Source organism: Miniopterus schreibersii (genome assembly GCF_964146895.1).
Source record: "Miniopterus schreibersii genome assembly, chromosome: 20".
Taxonomy (NCBI): Eukaryota; Metazoa; Chordata; class Mammalia; order Chiroptera; family Miniopteridae; genus Miniopterus; species Miniopterus schreibersii.
Window position 1 is genome coordinate 20406651 of NC_138122.1, and position 12526 is coordinate 20419176.

A 12526-nucleotide genomic window follows, 5' to 3' on the forward strand; every position below is an offset into this window, starting at 1 on the left:
CCCCCTTATCCCAGGCTCTACCTCCTAGAGCACCAGAAAGCCTTTTGGTTCATTAGTTCTGAGGGACAGGATTGTGCACTATTTAAAAGCCCAAGATCTGCGCTTAGGCCTACCCGGATTTCAGTCCCAGCTCTTACTTCCTGGCTGTGTGGCCTTAGACAAGTCACTTCACTCCCAGGGTCCCCATTTTCCTCACCTACTTCATGTAGAATTAGTATGGGGGTTCAACGACATACCCACATAGAATGCTTAGCCCAGAGTCTGGCATATATTAACTGTTCAATTAATGGAGTGTCAGTCCCTGTGCTCAATTCCATTATAACCCAGAGAAGTGTAGTAATAAATAAGAAAATGGCAGCATTCATCTATTCTACTGAGTATCTACCATGTGCTTGAAGTTTGAGTTCCTGACATATAATGCCCTATCTCTAATCTTTAGAGACAAGCAGATTTCACTGTCTCCATCTTAGGCAGGAGGAAACTGAGACTTCAAGAGAATCCAGTGACTTGTCCAAGGCTATACAGTCCCAACGGAGGCAGAATCTCATGGCAGCAGAAAGGAATAACTATGTCCCCTGAGGCCCTGGGGGCATGTCCAGCCACTGCTCCTAGCCCACCCCACACCTGATGTGCCACTGTGAATGGACATGAAAAAGTAAATATGGGGTGGAGGGAGCAGGGAAAGAAGGGGAGAGGCAGGCAGGCAGGGGCACAAGGTAGCGCCGCTCCTCTAGCCAGCCCTTCCAGCACCTAAGGTGAGAAACCTTCTGCCACCTCCCCGAAGCCTAGACTATTCTCCTTTGGGTGACACTGAGTAAAACCCTCACCACCTAATGGCTCCCCCAGAGAGGCTCTGTTTAATAAGTTTTATATGTTACACACATTATTTAAGGATGAAGGTGATGGTGACAATTTGGCTTCATTGATCCCCTTTGAGCCTCCAGGGTTGTGTCTGATCATCCCCCGAAGCCCCCAGATTCCAAAGATCCCCTTAAGTCCCTTCCTCCACCCTGCTTGATGCCTCATCAAATAGTAGAAAAGGCATGCCCTTGGGAGTCAGACAAATCTGGGCTCCTTCCTGGCTCTTTTCCTAGCTGTGTGACCTTGGGCAAGTCGCTGCAGCTCTCTGGGTCTCATTCACTTCTCCATTCATGGAAGGAATGCCTATTTAAGCAATGTCTGCCGCGGGCCAGGCTCTGCTGTGGATGGGAGACAAAGCCTCTGCCTTCACGGGGGCTTTCATTTTGGTGGAGGGAGAGGAGGGACGTAATAGGCAAGCGAATGATTTCAGAAGTGGTATGTTCATGAAGAAAATGAAACCAGGCGGTGCGAGCATAGCTGGGGCGGGCTGGGGGAGCGCTCGTTTAGACACAGCGGTCAGGGAGACAGTGACGTTTACTCCGAGACTGAGTGATGAGCGGGCACACAGGCCTTGAAAGGAGAACGAGTTTGGTGCGTGGAGTTGGTGTAATGGGCCTGGAGCCAGCGGAAGGAGAGGGGGAGCAGATGAGGGCAGGAAGGCAGGCAGGGGCTAGATCACAGAGCGCCCAGTGACGGGAACCCCAACCTCGTGTGCTGCGGGCATTCCGTGAGAGGAGGCACAAATCTAGCCCAGGGCCTGGCATACAGTGGGTGCTCAATATTCAGAAACCGTATTATGATTATGGGCCTCCCTGCCCACCTCCACCGTCCAGGGACCCTCCTGCCCCCTGCCCTGCCTCTTCGCCCCTCTCTGCCCCACTGTCTCTCTCTGGTCCCTGGGAGGGGAAAAGACAAGGACATCCGCAAGTTTCACAGCAGGCGGGAGGAAGCCTTCCCCATCGCCTCTCTCCCCTTCCTCCTCCAGGCCCTCCCACCACAGCCCAGTGATTTTCCTGCCTTTAACAAGGCGATTTTATTAAACATCTCGAAAAAATATTCTCACTCCCTCTCTCTTTATTTATAAAAATCAACTTAACACCCTGCTCCTTTGTTCTATTTGGAAACTGGAACAGCCTGGTTTATATTTAGTTGAAATCCTGCTCCTTTCCCTGCAGATCCCAGCACAACCCGATGAGCTGGAGGGACTAAGGAAGAGGGGAGAGGGGCTGCGGGAAGGAGGGGGTGCTGTGAAGGTGCGATCCCCAGAGGCCCAGGTCTCAGCTAAGTTGAAAGGACCCAGAAGGGTAAGAGCTGAAGAGTCCTCTCAACACTCGGTGTGTCCCAAGCCAAGGCTCTGCCCATCATTCTGTCACTTTCTAGTCTGTTCAGATGTCCCCAGAAGTAAAGCAGGGAAGATAAAATATAGAGAAGACCCCAAATGGACCTAGACTTGGAAAGGCAGTATAAGGCCATCACTAACAGTGTGGGTCTGCATTCAAATCCAAACTCCCCTCTGCCTCTCACTAGCTGGCTGCCCTGGGGGAACTCAATGTGCTCATTACAGCGTGCAGCACATAGTATGTGCTTGATAAATGGTGGCTGTTGTTATTTATCACTGTGGGCTGAAGGAAACCATTCAACTCCTCAAAAAGGATTCCAATTCCAAGTCTCTACTCAAAAGCTGCTTCCTCCATGAAGACTTCCCAGGTTAAAACTCATCTCGTCAGCTAAGAGCACTGGGCTAGACACAGGAGCTCTGGAGACAATTGGGCAGGGCTACACAGGACCCCTGTGTGATCAGAGATGGACATACACAATTGCCAAGGGGAGTACCGAGTTCAGAAAAGACTTGAGCTCCACCTGGGCAAGGGCAGTTCTCCTCTGTTCCCTGCAGTATCTGTAGAGATAAGACAGCACCCAGAATATGTGAAAAACTCTTACAAGTAAATGGAAAGACAACCCATTAAAAAATAGACAAAGGAATTGAACAAATACTTCCCAAAAGAAGACAGGCAAATAAACGGCTAATATGCGTATGAAAAGATGCTCAATATTTTTAGTTGACAGGGAAGAACAAATTGAAACCACAAGATCCCCCTGCGCACAGATGAAAATGGCTAAAATTAACAAGACTGATTATGCAAAGTGTTGGTGAGGATATGGAGCAACCGGAACTCACATACACTCCTGGTGGGGCTGTAAAATGGTACAATTACATTGAAAAAGTTTGGCAGCTTCTTATTAAGTTAAATACCACTTACCATATGATTCAGAAATTCCACTCCCGGCTATTTACCTGAAGTAAATGAAAACATATGTCCATACAAAAACTTTTACATGATGTTCATAGCAGCTTTATTCATAATAGTCCCAAATTGGAAGGGGAAAAAATGTCATTCAATGAGGGAATTACATCAAGGGCTTGTACTATATTTACGCAGTAGAATACTACCAGGCATTAAGAAAGAATTACCAATATGCTTAACAATATAGACGAACCTCATAAACATTTTTGTTCAACAAAAGAAGCCAGTCACAAAATGAACATTCTGTATGGTTTCATTTCTATCTTTAAAAATAAAAAATAACTAAATAAATACACAACTGTGGGGAAAATAATCATAATACTTCCCTTAGTGTTTTGGTATTTTTGTTTGTTGTTATTAAATAACCTCATAGGATTTTGAAAGGATTAAATGAGCAAATGTAGTATTATAAACTGCGGTAGCCAACCTCCAAGGATTCCTGCCTCTTGGGATTCCTGCCCCCGGGGAGCCCCCTCCACTCCGAATAGGCTGTGTAACCTTAGGATACTGTCGAAATGGTGCTCTGTGGGTTTTGAGACTAGGTCAGAAAACTCACTGAGCCTTCTCCTCTCGAATCACTCTTTCTGGGGGAAGCCAGCCACCACATCATGAGGACTCACAGCAGCCGCAGGGAGAGGTCTGGATGGCAAGGAACCGAGGCCTCCTGCCAACAGCCAGCGCCAGTTGCCAACCCTGGGAGGGAGCCAGGTGGGGCCTTCATTCCAGTCAAGCCTTTAGATGACTGACTGATTGACAGCCGACTGCAACCTCAGGAGGGACTCGGAGCCAGAACCACCCAGCTGAGCTGCTCCCAATTCTTGAGCCACAGAAACTGTGTAAGGCAATAAATGATTATTGTTTCAAGCTGCTAAGTTTTGGGGAGGTAATTTGTTACACAGCAGTTAGTAACTAATACAAGCCCTGATGATAATAGCTAACACTTAGCGAGTTTTTCCATGTGACCTATTAGGACTAGGACTAGGTGGCTAGACCACTCACCTCCCTTTTCTACCCTGCTCTGTGCCCAAGGAGACTGGCCCATCAGACTCTACAATCTCCCATATTTTCTGGCTTCTAATCAGCTTTGGTCCCCAGGAGGAGATGGAAGGGACAAGGCAGAGGAAGGTCAGGATATTTATTCCTCTGCTCCCTCCCTGCAGGACACCTCAGGCGGGCTGTGTGTGTCCCTCAACAGAAGGTCACAGCATCTCTTAGGTGGCTCTGTCCGCACAACTCCTTCTGGGCAGTGAAACTGCTCCCTCAGCCCTCCCACTGTTAACTAGCCCAGCTCTGCACCCTCGTGATTTCCCTACGCCCTGCTCACACCTAAATAAGTCCCTTTATTCGCCCTTTCTCAAGTTACCCAATTTGAGCACGCCATCTGTTTCCTTCTGGGACCGACTGGCCACCCTGATTAAGATCCCCTACTTTAGAGAAGGGCATGGAAATTCGAAGAGAAGCGGAGAGATGACTCAGGGACAAACGGAAAAGCAACAGAGGCCACCCAGAGGTGTGCTCTGCAGGTAAAAGGCACTAACAGGTGCTTGTTGAACGAGTCAATGAATGAATGAATGATGAACGAGCCAATGAATGGCTTTGTGGGCACCGGGAGGGGTCATCTGCCCTACTTCTTTGAAGGTGGCAGGTGCTGGAACAGGATGTCACGATCTGAACTGCTTCGGCAAGGCAAGAGATGACCAGCCCCCCAGCCTGGCGCCGAGGTGGCTTCAGGAAGTCTTGCCTTGGGAGAATTAACACACGGGCCGGGACACCAAGGAAGCAGCCCCCCACCTCATGAGAGATGCAGGAGTTATTTTAGCAAAGCAAGCAAGGCCCGCGGGCGGCCCTGGCAGAGCGCAGAGCTGGAAGGGAGCGAACAGAGCTCCAGCAGAACCCACGCCCCGTCCCTGTGACGTCGGCCCCACTCGCTGTGATATAACAGGGCGGCACAGGGGGGAGGCATCCTGTGTCCCCTCGGGAACTCGCATCGTGGTAAAATCTATGCACCATAAAATTATCCTTGGGAATTTTTGAGCATCTTCCACCCAGGGGGACTGGAGTCCAACGGGAAGGGGGGGCGGGGGGCAGTGGCCAAAAATATTTGCGTCTAAATGGTGTGTGAGATTTTGCTCCAATCTGGAAAAGTCCTGAAATTGGAGGGAGGGTCACTGCTCTGAGGCAAAGTTGGGGGTCAAGGATTAGGAAGCAGTTGACATCTCACACTCTCACAAAGTAGGGGGAAGGCAGAAGCGGCTGTGGGGGAGGGAGGGGGGAGCAGGGGTTGGCCCTGGGGCCTGAGCTGAGGGCTGCAGGTGCAGAAGTGAGCAGTGGGGAGGCATCTAATGAACCGTGCAGTTGACTGGAGAGGTGTTTGCACCTGGGTGGGGGGGTCAGAGGCAGCCAGAGGGAGCCATCAAATCCCCCAAAATAACTCCTGCTTCTGCAGGAAGACTCTGGAACTAATCAAGGTGGGGATCATCTGAAATCCATCAGGGAGAGGTTGCTGAGAGCCCTTGTGTCTGCAAGCAGGGATTGCGGGGAATGAAAATGAACAAAAGATGTGGTTTGCAGTGAGGGGCTGCTGTCCTAGAAGACGGTGCCATCGTGAAGGTGAAGCCTTCCTAGGGCTTCAATCAGAGGGGTACCAGCAGCTACCCTCTGTTGAGTGCCTACTGTGTGCCCAGCCCTGGAGCACAATGAGCTAGCACCTCACATCTACTAGAATGGCTTTAATTTAAAAAACAACAAAAACAAGCTATCCTTCCATCTAGAACACTCTTTCCCACCACCTCTCTCTTCTGGCTAACTCTCCTTTGAGCCTCACCTCAGGTATCACCACCTCCAGGTAGCCTTCCCTGACCCTCCAAGCTAAGTTAGGGATTTCCTCACCACAGCAGCTGCCCCTGAATTGCTGTTGCCATTATAGAAACCTGTCTCTCTCACCACATCCTGAGCAACCTCAGGGCAGGGATGAAGTCTTCTCTGTGTACTCAGAGCTTAGCACAGACCTGGCACATAGTAGGCACTCAAGGAAACACAGAGGAATGGGGGTGGGAATTTGGTAGTGAGTGCTGGGGACCACCCCACATCTGACATGGGACTGGTGTGTGTGGGCTGGGGTGACAAATGCCAAGGCTGGGAATGTGGAGCCCTCCTCCATGGACTACACCAACCCCTGGACTGCACCAACTGAATGACTTGTCCATCTCCCCAGAAAAATAACAGTGTCATGCAGTTACTTGCATGAGCTATGCAAGCAGGCAGCCAGGATTTCAAATCCCGGCTCTGCTACCTCCTGGCGGTGTGACCTTCTGAGACTCACTCCCCTCATCTGATAAAATATGATAATGACTCCTCATAGGCTACCATAAGGAATAAATGAGATATACAGATACAAATGCTCAATACAGTAGCTGGCACACGGCAGGCTCCCTGAAATGTCAACTGGTCTCTTCTTTTCTTTTTTTTTTTTAATATATCTTTATTGATTTCAGAGAGAGGAAAGGAGAAGGAGAGAGAGAGGTAGAAACATCAATGATGAGAGAATCACTGATCAGCTGCAGCCCGCAACCCGGGCATGTGCCCTGACCAGGAACCGAACCCCGATCGCCTGGATCCTAGGTCGACGCTCAACTGCTGAGCCACGTCCGGCCAGGCAACTGGTATCTTCTTGCCACACTGTGAGCTACACTGATCCAGGCCTAGCACTGTACCTGGCACATGGCGGGTATTCAGCCAATGCCTTAGGAAAGAACAAGTGAGGAATCTGGTAAGAAAATCAAAATCAAAATAGTAATCAAAAAAATAATCAAAATCAATCATTAACTCATTCCATCTTCACAACCAACTAAAGGAGGTGGGTATTATTATTGTGCCCATTTTACAGGTAATTAAATTGAGGCCTGAGGGCACGCAGATCATAAGTAGTGGAGGCTGGATTTCAGCCCAGTCTGAATCCTTTAACCCTTTATCCACCACCCTATACTGCCTCTCAAAGCCCCAAGACCTGCCCCTCCTGGTAGCTTTGTTTCTAATCAGCTTTGTGATCTCAAGCCCATGAACCTCTCTCTGGGCCTCAGTTTCCCCACCTGTCAAGAGAGGATTGTAGGAGCCAGTGTTGAAAGGCACTTCGGGTTGATCTAAGAATCCAGACCCTGGCTGGTATCTGGTCAGTGCCAGTGACCTGCTGGCTAGCCAGCCTCAGCTGAGGCACACTTTCCATTGGCTGGACCGTCATCGGTAAGTCACTGCATACTGACAGCTACACTATCCCCCCACACTGGGGGGAGTCTGGCCTCTAGCTATTCCCAGCCCCCCCAGCCCCTGAAGGAAGCTAAGGCCACCCCCAGATGTCTATTCCTGTCCCTGGCCTAGCGCCGTGCTGGGGAAGCAACAGCTATTTTGAGCCCCTTCTCCCTCCAAGCATGAGCGGTGGGAAGGCGCTGGGAACATCCCGAACTGGGAGGCCGTCCATCGCAGCCTCCCTCTGGATCTGGGCCACACCAGCCCTGCGGCTCTGCCCATTTTTCCAGCCCTGGTTATGTGATCAGTACTGATCGCAACCACCACACTGAGATAACCCAGGAGAACCGATTCCAAAGGACTCCTGCTGGAGGTTAGAGCACAGGGTAGCTGGGCTTTGCCCTTCAGGGAGACAACTGGAGTAGCCACAGCTGGACCCACCATCCGGGAGAAGGACCTGCTCAGAGATTAAAATTGGGGGAAACAATGTTCAGGACAATGCTATAAAAATACCTAGCATTTAGCCCTGGCTGGTGTGGCTCAGTTGGTTAGTCATCCTGTGCACCAAAAAGTTGCCGGTTCAATTCCTGGTCAGGGCACATGCCCAGGTTGTGGGCTCCATCCCCGGTAGGGGACATTTATCTCTCACGTCCATGTTTCTCTCTCCCTCTCATTTCCTCTTCCTAAAAATCAATAAAAATATGTTTTAAAAAATACCTAACATTTCTTGAGCATTCAGGATGAGGCAGGCCCTGTTTTAAGCACCTGACATGGAGATAAGTTAATGAATCCTCACGGAGAGGAGACTGAGGTTCAGACAGGGTAAGTGACTTGGCCCAAGTCACAGAGCTGGTGAGTGGCTGAATTAGAATTTGATCCCAGGCAAGCTGGCTCCAGAGTCCATGCTTTAACCACTTTTCTCTCCTCTGAACCTTCCAAGCCCAGGAGATTAATATCAATTAGGAGATGAACACTGGCTTGAGAGTCAGTCCCCCTTTGCCATTCCTAGTCACGTGGCCTGGCCAGACCACCTGGGTAGCTCAGCTTCCTCCCTTGTAAAATGAAGATAACGGTAGCACCCACCTCCAGGGTAAAGGTAAGGATTACTAATAACATACTTTGGGGCCTGGAGCTCAGCAACTACTCCAAATTCTGAAACTAACATATGCACATGGTAAAATAAAATAGTTCAAAATTGGACGCAGTAAAAAGTGAGTACCCCCTCCTATTTCACACCTTTAACTCCTCTCACCGGAGGTAACCACCATCCTCAGCTTTTGTATCACCTTTTGGGAATTTTCCATGTGCATAAAGACAGAGAAGCTGCATGGGATGCTGGTTAAGGACATGGACGGCCTTGGCCAAACCCTGGCTACGCAGCGCACTAGCTATGTGAAGCTGCCTTTTGCTATCACAAACAATGCTGCGAGACACGTCTTCTTCACCTGTCATTTGGCACAAGTGCAAGAATCTCTGTGGGATAAATTCCTAGCGGAGAAATTGCTGGGTCAAACAGCAGTGCCCCTGTAATTTCGATTAATTTTTGGTTGAGCAAATCCTCACAGCAGGTGAGGAAAGGGGAAAGAGGTCCGCAGAGCAGTGAGGACAAGGAAAGAGGGAGATGTGATGTTCTGACTCCGAGGTCCAGGGAGGACCATGTCTGCCCCAGCAACCTGCAGGATATGGCAGCTCCCCAGGCCCCTGGCCAGGCAGATGGAGGGTTTAATTTTATCCAGATTGTCCCCATAAAGACTTTACAGGGAATTGGTTGATTGGATTAGAGGAGCAGGAGCCCCTAATGAGCAGTGGCTGCTTAAAATGTTAAAGCAGACACAACGTTTCCTTCACCACCATCCGCCATAGCAGCATCCAGGCTCTGACAGGGACCCCCTAGATGCCAAAGGTATCTCTGAATCGTACCCCAATTGGGTTTTCCTTCTTTGAACATCCTTCTTGGTCCCAGACATCCCAGAAGAGGCAGAGAGCAAGAAGTTAAGAGCACAGGTTTTGGGGTAAGACAAAGGTCTTTTGTAGACTGAAATTACTGTGTGACTTGGGCAAGTCATTTCCCTCTCTGAGCCTCAGCGAATAATAGGACCTGCCTTCATGGGGTCGCTGTGAGGATTAAATGAAGTTAAACACAGAAAGTGCTTAGTTCAGTGCCTGGCACATAGTAAGAGCCTAATAAATGGTAGCCCGTGAGATAAAGGTGAATAAAGGCAGCTACTCTCTATCCCTCCCCAGAAGGCCCTGGAACAAGGTGAACGGTTGTCGCTTCCCACCCCCATCTTACAGGAGCATTTTAGTAGTTGCCCCGACCACCTCTTAGGGAATGTTCCAGGTTTCCCAGTCTGTAAAATGGATTGTGTGTTTTGTTTTCAAGTAAGTTTCAAAGGCCTTGCCAGAATTAATATTCGTTTTTGTGTCTGATCCAAAAGCACAAATGGAGCGTGGGAACCCTCAGATGGGAAGAAGGGGAAGCTCGCAAAGGAAGTTTCCTAAGCCCCCCCCTCCCCATCCCCTATCTGTCTGATCTGGGGCCTTCCTCTGCGAGTCCCTGGAATAACAACAGCGAGGAGGAGTAGCCCAGTGATCCAGGCAGTACCTGAATGGGTTAAGAGCGCAGGCTCGGGGTCCCAGAGATCACTATTAGTCTTTTCCTGCAAGAGTTTTGTGCCTGCGTGAGGCTTCCTTTCCGAGCCTCAGTCCCCTTACACCTGTAAAGGGCGAGTGAGGATGGCTCTGTGGCCCCGCTGGGAGGGAATGGGGGTGACTGGCGGAGGGCACCTTCCCGGGCCGCGCACCGCCCGGGCGCACACGGGCCCCCGCCAAGCGGATCTCCCGCGGGGGGAGCCCGCTGTCCTCCACGCCTCCGCGGGCGGGCTCCCCCGCGGCCTCCCGAGCCGCGCGGCGGGGACCCGGGTGATTGCAAACAGCCGCCGACCTCATTAGGAGACGGGTAATTAGCGGCTGGCTGGCTCATTACCGCAGGGAGGGCTGCGCCTCGGCAGCCCCCCGCCCCGGCCTCCGTAATCCAAGCAGGAGGCCCCGCCTGCTCCCAGGAGGGGGGGTCCAGGCCCCAAGAGTGCTTCCTCCCAGGGGCTGTGCCTCGGGGGCGGAGATCATTCATTCAAAACAGCGTTTACGGGGCACTCCCTGTGGCAGGCGTTTTGCCCACGTTAACTCGTTTAAATCTTACACCCACCCACGACGGGGGAGCCATTAGTAGCCTATTACGCAGACCAGGAAACAGATCTAGAGACATGCATTAGCCTCCCCTCCCCGACAGCACGTGGCTGGAGAAAGACAAAGAGGGGATTCGAACCCACGTCCCCAGTCTCTCCATTTTACACCAAGTGGACAGGCGAAACCGTGCCCAGGGCATCGGCCTGTAGATGAGCGCATGGACCCTGGGTGCGAATTCTATCCTGCTTCTTACTGGATGTGTGAGTTTGATCTGAGCCCCAACTGCATCCCATAAAATGTTGGGACCAGGCGAGCCGAAGGCTTGGAAGCGCCAGTAGAGTTATTTTAGGGACGTGAGGGAGAAGGGGGAAACTCAGGCCCTCTTTCTCCGCTCACTGCGGGCCTCTGATGCTCCCTGCTGGCGAAAGGGGGACGCGGGCTAGAGCGTTTTCTGGGATAATGAGGTGGTTCTTGAGTGAGAAAGAGCAGACACTGGCCACTCAGGAGGGCCACTGCTCTTCTGCCTCCCTTCCTCCCACACCCCTCCCTTCCTCAGTACCCCTCCTTTAAGGTGGTGAAAAATGAGAGATGGAAAAATTGGGGACTCATTCCACATCTTGCAAATAATCAGTTGTGAAACCTGCCTCCCTGTATGGACCTCACAGGGCCAGCCAAGTCCCGTGACTAATAGGAATAGGTATAAAGACCTAGTCACTAGGCTGTGCATCAAAGTGCTGGGTGTAACAAGAAAATCTGGAACAAATTTAAAAGTCCATCATGGGAATACTGATAAATTTAACAGTGGTACGTCCAAAGAATACAATACTGTGTAGCTGCAAAATAATGTTGTGAAACACTTGACATGAAAATTTAGGCAAGCAAGGAGAGTGACTCTTACCGGCATTATATTGAGTGAAAGGAGCCAAACACAAATACACAAAAACATGCTGTCAGGTATTTATCTGAAATTTAAGAACAGGCAAAACTAATCTGTCAGAACAGAGGCTACTTCTGGGAAGGATTCTGACTAGGAAGAGGGCATGAAAACCTTCTTGGGTGCTACACATATTTTCAACAACTTGCTGACCCGTCATGAGTATACATGTGTTTCTGTGTCCAAACATTGCTGACAGGTTACGAGATAACTTGTGTCTGCACTTACATTAAGTAATTTTAAACACCTTGCTGACCGGCTTTTGTTTTTGTGGGCTATATCGATACTTATGGATATTAAAACAGAAATGTTTAAAACAGAATACTCAAATTGTATCAGCCATCAGAGTGATAATGTCAGCACACGTCATGTAATGTCCGCAAAACTTTACAGTCCATTGTGAGAGGTAAAAAAGGCAAATAACATCTTACTATTATGAAAATAATTTTGACCTCAGAGTCTCCGAAAACCTAGTGGTTCCTGCATCTCACTTTGAGAACCGCTGACACAGGGGGGAAATAAGGGGGGGGGGGGGACACACCACATAATAAATTACTCTCTCTCACTGATAGGATTAGAACTTATTTTCATTTGCTTCTTTGTGCTGTTCAGTTTTAAAAAATGGAAAATATAACGACCACTGTTTTTGTAAACAAAAAAGAGACAATACACTCATCTCCGTAAGACTGTTGAAAAGCCCAAACTGTAATAACATATTTGGCTGTGGGGAAAAAGTAAACCAAGCCCTAACCTGAAAGTCCAAGGGCCCGATTTCCTGTGTCAGTGCCCGGCCTGGAAATGCGAGTCCACCGCCAGCTTTAGGGAGAGGATGTGAAGTGCACACCCGACCGTAACGGAGAGAAAGTCGACATCCGAGGCCCCCGCCCGCATCCTGTGCAGCGCGGCAGCTGGGCGCGGAGCGCGAGCACCCAGCACAGCCGCAGCCCGCGCCGGCGCGCAGCCCGGGGACCCTCCCGAATCCGCGCGGAACCGCGCC

The 12526-nt window shown here is 50.2% G+C and overlaps 1 protein-coding gene across 1 annotated transcript in view; it reads right to left on the reverse strand.

Annotated features, from left to right (window-relative positions):
* Nucleotides 1-12309, reverse strand: part of CABP1 (calcium binding protein 1) — a gene marked incomplete at its 5' end in the record, with an annotated part of 46131 nt that extends 33822 nt beyond the window's left edge. Inside the window, one exon of the mRNA XM_081123617.1 lies at nt 12281-12309. The remainder of the gene's footprint in view (nt 1-12280) is intronic.
* Nucleotides 12310-12526: the final 217 nt, after the last annotated feature.